At 33.0% G+C, this 11,180-nt stretch overlaps 1 pseudogene; it reads left to right on the top strand.

The window, feature by feature from the left end:
- The first annotated feature begins 2,245 nt into the window (after window positions 1-2,245).
- On the top strand, window positions 2,246-5,475 carry LOC111397953 (annotated as a pseudogene).
- Window positions 5,476-11,180: the final 5,705 nt, after the last annotated feature.

Here is an 11,180-nt window from a genome sequence, read left to right as displayed (position 1 = left end):
AGTTGTGAGTTATATATAATGAAGAGTAAAATGAAGTTTAAACAAATAAATTCGGGAAGAAATCAAGACAGTTGTGATTCAAGTGATGACTCGAGTGATGAGGGTGGTAAAAAAAAAGGTTAAAGGTTGGGATAAGTCTAGTAGTAACTAATGTTACAGCTTTGGTAAGTCTAAACACTTTGTGAGAGATTATCCCAAAAAAGGGAATAAGCAGAAGGGTAAGATGAGAGGTGAGGTAAATGTGGCTATAAGGTCGAGTGATAATCATAGTGAGGTTTATTAAGAGTAAATCTAGTTATTGCATGTGCAAATGTGTGTACTCCTTTCTGCATGTGTGATTGCTTAATTATGTTGCATAGTTATATGACATTTCTATGTGTTTAATATGTGCCATTGTATGAATTTGAGAGCAATGTGATTATTTGGTATAATTGTTTGCATGCATAGTGGGTTAGGATGTAATAGCAATAATTGTGTTGTGTGTCTATTGGTGAGGTGGAGTATAGATGACTAGGGGTACATTGGTGGTTTGTACCAGGAATGTGAGATGTGACATTTTGATCACGAGTGAAAATGTGATTAAATGTTGGAACTCTTTAACTGAGAAAATCATGATCATGTGGAGTGTAAGAGATACACGTCTATCACTTATGTTAGGTGGAGACTCATGTATCCACGTAGGTTGGAAAAATGATATGATGATATAGGATTATCCTACGAATTTAGGACCTATTGTGATTTATGAATTAGACATGAATTGAGTGATCAGTTTAGTAAACATGGTGGGCAATGAGAGGGAAACAAAAATGGGATAGGATAAGTGTGGTAAGATCTTTTCATGTGGTCATTTATGCATTTGTTGTATATATGTTAACCGTTTATTGATTAACTTGGTGTTAATCTTTTGTTCTGTGCGAACATGGGTTTGAAAAGATCTGTGTATTATCATATGTTATATCTTCATCGCATATTTATTTGCTCTTGATTGTTTACTATTATAATAAACTTCTACTTGGGTATTTCTTTAAGACTATAGCCCTGGTGAGTACGTAAAGTTGGTATGGTATGTGTTTCGGGTCCAAAACACGAGGTAAAGTCTGTGATCCCAATTTTATTAGCTACTTTGATTGTGTAAGTACTAACTTTGTATTTTGATTACTTGTAAGTTGATTGAGTATAAAGGTGAAGATTTGTTGAGTTTTGATACCTAATAAATCTTTGGCTATGATTATTAAATGTCAGATTGAATTTCATAGGTATTGGTCGATGAGTGAAATTGTTACCAACAGTTAAGTCTAAAAGCGCGACCTAAAAACAATATGGACTGTAGGAAGTAGCTTAAGAAATTAGAGCTACTCACAGCCCATATATATTACCTCTTAGATGGCTTTGAATTTTGGCCCATTTAACCCTTATTGGTCCAACTAAAACCTAACCTAACCCTATATATATGTTGCTTTTTCCCCTTGCCGTTAGTGTATGATTTGTTTATGAAAATGAGGAAAAATGTGGTTGCTTCTTCCTGGAAAAGTCAGTTGCCATATAGAGAGAAAATCAGTGCCTTCATCTTGTGTATTTTGGTCCATTCTCTTGCCTTTTTCGTTGTTTTTCCCATGCCTTTGTGGCCTATAAATCATCACCGTTACCTTATTCTTTGTGGGTGAGATTGAGGAGCAATCGAGATGAATATACTGGTTGTGGGTTGGAGTAGTGTAGATTGGTTGTTTGGTAGAAAAATATAACTAAAAACTGAGCCCGAAATTCACCATTTCTAAGATCTTCGAATGAGCTTCCGCAATAAAGAACATTTAAATTTAGGGAGTAAAAATTTTTAAGTACTTCAACAAGTTCTTTATATATAATACTTAATTTTACTACTTCAGAAAAATATTTATTGTTTTTTTCTTGTCTTTTACTTTCACTAGCTTTCCTCTAAATTATTATATTATTTTTCACTGAAAATTGAAATATTTTAAATGCATTAAATTATAAAGAGCGTGTTTGACTCTCTAAGTTTGGAGAGTCAAACTCTCTCTAAATTAAAATGTTAAATTAAATAGTCTCTTGAAGCATAACTTTAAGGCTTGATTCTTTAAAATAGAGAAATTTTATGTTTGAAGAGTCTTTTAGAGATGCTCTAGAAAACTTATTATGCTTTGGTTTTTCACAAATTGGTATTCCTTTTATGTAAATTGTGGTGGAGGGGAAGTTACTATTTTCAACAAAAAATTTGAAGCTAATGTACAAACAGGAGGTTCAGTACAATTTGTTCACTCAAAAGAGAACTGGGGAACTAGTAGTACAGGACATTTTCCTTGGTTCAAGAATCACTATAAAGCCTACAATGTATCTGTGCTGAAAATGAAGGACTCTGAACTCTATGCAGATGCTCGTCTATCTCCTTTATCTCTCACTTATTACGGGTGTTGCTTAGCAAATGGAAACTACACTGTGACACTTCACTTTGCAGAGATAATTTTTAGAGATAATAACTCTTTCCAGAGTCTTGGGAGACAGATGTTTGACATTTATATCCAGGTCAAGTAATAAATAAACAGTTTTTTTTAGTGCCATTTACTGTTGCAATTTGACTCAAACTTATTCAACGTAATATAGGACGAACTGAAATTGAAAGATTTTGATATTAAGAAGGATGCGAAAGGAGTTGATAACGCTGTGAAAAAACAATTTAATGCGACGGTTAAGAATAAAACTCTGGATATCCGATTTTACTATTCTGGGAAAGGATTAATAGCCATCCCTTTCGGAAGAGTATATGACCCTTTGATATCTGCCATTTCTGTGGAATCTGGTAAGATAGTTTGTGTAATACCATTAAATTTATCCTCAAAACACCTCTATCTCTCTTAAGATTTTTTTTTTATCTATTTATTTGAGAAAATATACATTTTATCTGCACAACCACATAATCTTTTGCAACTTAAGCAACATGACTCAGGTGTTGATGGCACTTAAATTAGTACTCGATTAATTAATCTATTATCGTTCTTTTTCACTTGTTATTGTTCTCAAATTTTCTATACCAATTCCTTTATGTAATTATTTTCTGGTGCTAGCTAGCAAACTGAACACCATGTAACAAATTATTCTTTATTTCTTTCATTATGTAGATTTTAAGCCTCCATCCGAAGGAAAGAATATTTTCATCCCAACAGAAGTAACAGCTTTGGCAATTTTTTTCATTCTCATTATTCTTATTTTTTCATGGTGGAAAGGCTATATAGGAGGCAGGATCTCAAGGGAAGAAGGTGAACAAATAGACCTTTCTTAGTATTTAAGCAAGAATGTAAATATTGAATTGTCGTATATAATTTTATGGATAGTCTTACAGTAGTAATGCATCAGCTGACAACTATGGAAGTTACTCTCAAATTTAGGATAAATATTTTTCTCGTGGTGATGTGACCATGGCCAAGCAATAGATCAAAGAAAAACTAAAACATATTCTAGTGTACTACATAGAGAAAAAGAGAGCTGACGAAATCCTTAACTATATAGCTTACAATGAATTCAACATCTAAAAATTGTTCTTTTCTAGAACTAAGGGGATTAGATTTGCGGACTGGCTTTTTTACTTTTAGACAAATCAAAGCCGCCACAAACAACTTTGATGCTGCAAATAAAATTGGGGAAGGTGGTTTTGGCTCTGTCTACAAGGTATGTAGAAATATTAACTTCCAACTTTTCTCTCTTATACTTTGTCTATACCTTCGCGCTTATATTTTTCTAACATTTCTATATGCGTGCATGTCTGTGATACTATAATGCTTCATTTGCAGGGTATACTGTTGGATGGTAGTGTAATTGCTGTCAAGTAGCTGTCTTCCAAATCAAAGCAAGGGAACGGTGAATTCGTGAATGAAATAGGCATGATTTCTGGTTTACAGCATCCAAATCTCGTAAAATTGTATAGATGTTGCATTGAGGGAAGCCATTTACTGCTGGTTTATGAATACATGGAGAACAATAGCCTTGCCCGCGCTTTATATGGTAATTGGAATTTGTACCTGCGTTATGCATTCTTTAAAATCTTGTCTAATATACAAATTTAGTATTTAAAATCCATGCACACACTTAATTGAATCGTATTATCAAGTACAGGACCAGAGGAAAGGCAATTAAAAATGGACTGGCCAACCAGACAATTTGTATTGGTATAGCAAGAGGCTTGGCTTTTCTGCATGAAGAATCCACGTTGAAAATTGTTCATAGAGACATAAAACCCAACAACATTCTTCTTGATAAAGACCTCAATCCAAGGATTTCCGATTTTGGTTTAGCCAAGCTCGATGAGGATGATAACTCCCACATCAGCACTAGAGTTGCAGGGACCATGTGAGATTTTTTTCTCTTGGTATAGCAAGAGGCTTGGCTTTTCTGCATGAAGAATCCACGTTGAAAATTGTTCATAGAGACATAAAACCCAACAACATTCTTCTTGATAAAGACCTCAATCCAAGGATTTCCGATTTTGGTTTAGCCAAGCTCGATGAGGATGATAACTCCCACATCAGCACTAGAGTTGCAGGGACCATGTGAGATTTTTTTTCTCTTCATCTCGCCATTTTTAGTTGACCAATAAAATAATTATTTATTGAAAAATCCACTTTATTTACTTACAATTGAACTTGTTATACAAACTTGAACAAGATGAAAGCGGTTTAAAGTCTTTTGGGAATATTTAGTATCACGACATTTGCAACACTAAATTATTATTCAAATCATCCACGTGCAACATTTGAAATTTGAACTTGCTTATTTGAGAAATGGGAGTGAAAGCTTGTGCTAATATGCATTTGATCATTTTCATTTTGTAGCGGGTATATGGCTCCAGAATATGCAATGTGGGGTTACTTAACCTACAAAGCAGACGTGTACAGTTTTGGCGTCGTTGCACTAGAAATTATTTCTGGAAAGAGCAACATGAAATATCGTCCCAGTGAAAGTTTCATTTGCCTTCTTGATTGGGTAAGATATTTGTATTTTCTCCAAATCAGATAATGAAGTTTTATCTCATTAACCTGTTTTTCGTTCTTATGTCCACGAAGTAAGGTCTCATGCAATGGCCTTTCGTCTCGGGCTACGATTTTGCAAAACGAAGGAAGGTTGATGGAGCTCATGGATCCAAGGTTGGGTTCAAATTTCAATATGGACAAGGCATAACGAATGATCAAAGTTGCTCTATTGTGCACCAATCCATCTCCGTCCCTAAGGCCTCCAATGTCCACGGTTTGTGGCATGCTTGAAGGATATATAAATGTTCAGGAATTTAAGATAGATCCAAGCATCTATGAAGATGAATTGAAGCTTCAATCACTCAGAGAGAAGCTTGAAGACTTGAAACCTAGTTCAAGTGAAACTCAGACCTTTTCTAATCCTTCTGATGCACGAGAAATCGGCTCGTCATTTACCTCTTCCAGAGATCTCTATCCACCCAACCTTATATCTATGTGACGATATTAATGGGCACACAGGATTGCAAAATTATTCTCTCAACAAATTGTCGTACTCTTGAAAGTTGTCAGAAAATATATCTTTGTGTCATACAGTATATACCCTAAATAAATATACGAAAAAAATGCATATTTTTATGGCTTGTTTAGTAAGGTTATATGTAAAATAACCGACAGAATTTAAAGAACAAATTTTTCGAGTTCTATATATAAACATGCACTTAATATTCTTTTCCTTTGCCCAAAACTACTCCAGCTTTATTTAACTTAGGTACTTTTTTATTCTTTTTATGATCATATGCCACATACGCTTTCACATTTAATTAAAAAGTTGATAAAAATTTAAGTTGAAATCAATACTTAATTTTAATCACACATTTTATGATACTCACAATTTTAATCAATTTTCAAACATGCATTCCATCAATTTTTATCAATCTGATTTTTAGCTAAATCAAATAGGGACTTAACATTGTAATAGAATATAGGAATTTAGATGATTAGTGAACATGCTACATGAAATCGTGTTTTACAGGTTGTACAAGGCTACACCCTATGTACTAATTATGCACTAGTTCTATTAATTTATCCATGTATAGCCAAATAAGCCCCTGTTTGGTAGGAATAAAATCTAGGTCAAAATAAACAATTAATTTTAACCGCATATTTCATGGAACCTACAATTTTTCAACTACATATTTCATCAACTTTTATCAAAATTTACTAAAAATTCGATTTTAATCTCTACCAAACAAGGGCTAACTTTTGTGTAACGGACAAACAAACCAATTTGTTTGTGTTGTTTTTATATTTGAACTAGTCAAAAATTACTAAACATAAAGGAAAAAGTTGAAGATTTGACCCCTTTTCAAACTATTTGCGTTCAAAGAATAAATCTTCTCTAACAGGCCTTTCAAAGGATAAATCTTCTCAAAAAAGGCCACAAACCCTGAAAAAATAGGGCTATGTGGCCCTGTTCATGTAGCACTGCCCGCTTTCAAATGGCCTTTTTCTTCCCTTTGACCATTTGTCATTTTATCATATTCTATTCAATCATCAATTGTCCATACCGAACACCAAAATCAATGTATACGAAGTATACAGTGCTAGTTTTTCTTCCTGGGTCCGCTATTATTGTTTTTCAGTAATTTTTGAAGTTCTTAGTGTGTCTTTAACTTTCAAAAAAGAATAAATGAACTCTTGACGTTCAATATAAATTCAAGTTTTCGTTAAGTTATTCCACAACTTTCTTAGAAATATGTTTGATTTCCAATTACCAATTCTCATTTTTTGCTATTTTGTTCAATCGTCAATTGTCATTTTATGTTATTTTGTTCAATCACCAATTGTTCATGCTGAACACCAAATTTAACGTATATGAGGTATAAAGTACTTATTTTTCTTTGTGGGGGTATGCTATTATTGTTCTAATTGTTGAAGTTCCTTGGTCAGTCTTTAACTTTCAAAAAAGAATAAATGAATTCTCAAACCTTTAAATTTAAAAACATGTTCAAGTTTTCATTAAATTATCTCACAACTTTCTAATAAATATTAAATATCTCATTTTCAATCACCGATTGTCATTTTATCTTATTCTGGTCAATCACCAACTATCTATACTAAACACCACAGTCAATGCATACGAGGTATAAAGTGCTTATTTTTCTTCTTGAGGCCCTCTATTTTTGTTCTAATTGTTGAAGTTCTTAAGCCATCTCCAACCCTAAATCAAAATTTAAGGTGAGTTTTGCACTATTTTGCCCAAAATCTTGTACCAAAATAAAATTCATCTCCAATCCATTACATCAAATCTTACACCAAATAAAAAGTATTTAACTATTTTCTTCATTTTTTTTTAATTCTCAACAATTTATTTACCTGAAAAATTATTTATTCATTTATTTTACAACTGCATAAATTACATTAAATTAATGAAAACATTGTATTCACTTGTTTTATGTAATGTTTTCCTTAAATAATTGTAGAATGATGTGTGTATATGGTTGTTGTGACATTTTCGTTTTAACTTTAAATAATCGTTTTTGTTATATTTTAAAACTTTTTAAGTGCTTTTATTTTAATTCATTTCTTCAATCATTACTAATTAAATAATTAAAATGTATTACAAAGGCACGTAGTAATAGTAGTAGCAGTAGTAAGAAGGAAATTGACTTGTAAATTTCTTAATGGGACCTTTTGGACAAGTCATAAAAAAGTGATATGCTTCTACAGATATGAACACTGTGGATTTCATTACTAGCCCACATAGTTGGAGAAAAAAAAATTTAGAATTTTTAATGTTTCAGCTTCTTGTTGTCGGTCCACTTTCAACAAAAATGTCTGGACGAGAATTCGAGCAAAACTCATACTTCAATCACTCGCTTTCTATCCAGATCACATCATGCGTTTATCTTGCCATTTGTGCTTGCCGGCAGTCATGTAGTATCACAAGCCATCAATTTATCCAGTGAACCATAAACTGTCTCTTTTTCATTTGGAAGTCCAGATATCTACCCGTTTCAATTTGCTTTGTGAAGCGAGCAATTACGTATATCTTTATTTAGGCGTCATGATGCAAAGAATGCAATTATAAAAATTCAATCATCCTCCCAGCAGAATCTCTTTTATTTATTCCATAAAGTGGCGTTCTTTCTTTCCGGCCTTGAAAATGTCTTCTTGCATTTTCGTAAATATTCAAGAGAAATGAAATAAAATCCTAGCAAAAACTAACACAAGTTTCATCCAAAACAACACATCAGCGTATATCACCATCGATTCACAACACAAAGAACCATCAAATATGAAATGTTTATATGGTCAAGGAGAAGAAAATCATCTATTGTCACCCGAATTAGATTTCAATAAATGTCGTTCGTTTGGAATATTTTCGCTTCGACTGCGGGCCGGCTTATAGCAGAGATGCCTGTTACCTAAGTAGCAAGAAAAAATTTCTTTAAGAATACTCAAAATATTCAGGGGCCATTAAACGAAAATTTTATTTGGAAAAAGAAAAAAAAAACACTTTATCCCAAATTCTTATAAGTTAGTCTAAATTTTTATTTTTATTCGATATGAGATTTTATTCTTTTACATAATAACGTGGGCCACATTCAGCCTTCAAAGGCAGTTGATTCAGGAATTGTTTATAATGCTTCTTATACTGACTATCATCTCTTCCTCTGTCCTAATAGCTGTAATTTGCTCGTTCCATCTTTCAAATGTCCCAATGTTATTCCTTCGCCGAGTAATCTCAACTATCTATCACTAGCAATTGCGAAGTGCCTAAGCTTAAAGTATCCATGATTGTCACTCGAACTGTTACAAATGTTGGTAGTAAGTCTTCATACTTGGTTACAATTAAAAAACATCCTGGTTACTCCATAGAAATATCTCCACCCACGTTACACTTCAACGCTAAAGCGGAAAAGTAGAGGCTTCAACATAACGGTTGTAGGGAAGAAGCCTATGCGGGAAAATAAGTTTGCATTTGGTTGTTATAGTTGGAGCGAATTGATTCATAAAGAAGTCCAATTGCATTATCCTTAGAGTAAATACCTCACGGTATTGGGTGAACAAGAAAATACTGTAAAATATTAAGAAAAAATAAATAAAATCTTATTCATTGTACTGGCTTGTCCAATATTAGGCGCAAACGTGTCCTAAAAGAATTAGACATAGACCTTACTCAATCAATATTAAGTGTGAATTCTCTGTTGTGTTTTTTCTTTTCTTTTCTTTTTGCCCCCCGGGGCATAGCTCAATCGTGCAAAGGATAGGAGTGAGATTATCTCACGCCTTGTTAGCAGTCGCAGTGTAAGGGTTCGATTCTTGAGACATGGAATTAAACTCTCTGTAGACGCAGTGTACAGGCAGCTCTTGTTCCCTTGCCTGCTTGGGCACATCCCGTAATTTACCTCCCTCATAAAACTCTAGGGGCGGGGCGGTGGAGACTCTCAAGGTTGGAGTTCAATGTTTTTTTTTCTCCATTGTGTTTTGCTTCATGCCAATAATAAAGTTGTTAATTATGTATTATGTACTTGTCCTGCACCTTCCAACGAGTATGGAACTGAGAAAATGTGCTTTTAGACTTTAAGCGATAATCTCACGTATTAGTACAATCATTTCTAGAACTCAAAAGTTAGCCGAACAACTCGATTAAAAATTTTGCAAAGAGGATTCTATTATAGTGGTGGAAAGTGTAAAGCTACTAACTCTGTCAAGATCAGTGGGACGCAAAATAATTTAAAATAAGAGCAAATGAAGATAACAAAAATAAATGCAAGTATGACACAATAATTTACATGGTTCGACAATCGTGCCTACGTCCACAAACTCACACAAATTTTTCACTATATCAACAAGAGAAGAAGAGCAATACAAAAATACATTCTGTGTATTTTATTTGCCACGCAGAGATAATCTCTCAATTTTGTCCCGCTTAACTCGCTGCACAATGCTATTCACGTATATCCATTCAGTGACTTTAATGCCATTCCCAATTGCATTTGAAATTTGAGAAGAAAACCATGCATGATAACCTCTGCATTAAATGCGAATGGAAAACTTTCTACCGATTAGTATCCACTATTCATGAACAGTGACCATCACTATTCAACAGAAACATGCTAGTTGAAAGGGGCATGCCCTATTCGAGAGACCGTGATTATTAACAAAAAAAAATATTTATTTAAAGACGTACTTTCGAAAAGGAATATGTACATATCTTGTAGTTTAACACCGGACGAATTTACTTAACCATGTGTTACGTTATTGTGCCACATGCTGGCAATTGACACATTATTGGAAGATTATGTTTCCAAGTCAAATCCTCATTAGAAAATATTATTTGTAAGTTGTTTATACATCACTGTCACATTTTCTAATAAAGTTTCAATATATTTTTATTGAATAATTTGACAATGACAAAACTGTCACACAAACGGTTGGCTCTGAGTACAACTTATAAATAACATTACTCAAAGTTGATTAATTGTTCTCTCCAAAAATAATATTCTTATTAAACCAAGACTTGAGAGGAGGCCCAAGCCCATACCTAGGTTAGTCCCAAGTCCTACTCTTCCTCTTCCAACTCAGTATATTGGAGAAAAAATTTAATATTCTAGAGTGTGAAATTCAGTAATTCATGTCACTATTTAATGGATATGTGCATGATTGAATCCTAATTAAATAGTGTATTCAAGTTAATTAACCTATGTTCGACCTTTTTTTCAAAAATTCGTTTTTTTCAAAATTCATTTTGCAACCACACATTCTTTTATAAAGCAATATTACATATAAATCAAAAGCTTTTCTTTATTTTTTTAACCACACATTCTCCAAAAAAATCATTATTCAAAACTCATTTTTCCCCAAATTTGTATTAAAATGGGCCTAAACAAGGGCTTAATATGAAAGTAAGTTTAACGATGACAAAGAGAGTACTGAATACTCTACCAAAGAAGTGCTAAAATTTCTTTTGAATATCTGATATCATATTGCCACCATAAATTTTCACGTTCATACTTGTAGTTAGTAATTGATTTACTTGGAACGTAATTTCTTGTTCGCCTCAAAAATAATTTTGCTTAATAATTAGAGTAGTCATTCGTCGTATCTTCAATTTTACTTATTATATATTTAGTATGAGTTGTGGATAAGTAGATAATACTTACAGGTCTATTGAAATTTATGATTGAAAATAAAATT

Source organism: Olea europaea, chromosome 7, assembly GCF_002742605.1.
Source record: "Olea europaea var. sylvestris chromosome 7, O_europaea_v1, whole genome shotgun sequence".
Lineage (NCBI taxonomy): Eukaryota > Viridiplantae > Streptophyta > Magnoliopsida > Lamiales > Oleaceae > Olea > Olea europaea.
The sequence above is the reverse complement of the archived record's forward strand: the minus strand, read 5'-3'. Positions and strand labels throughout refer to the sequence as shown.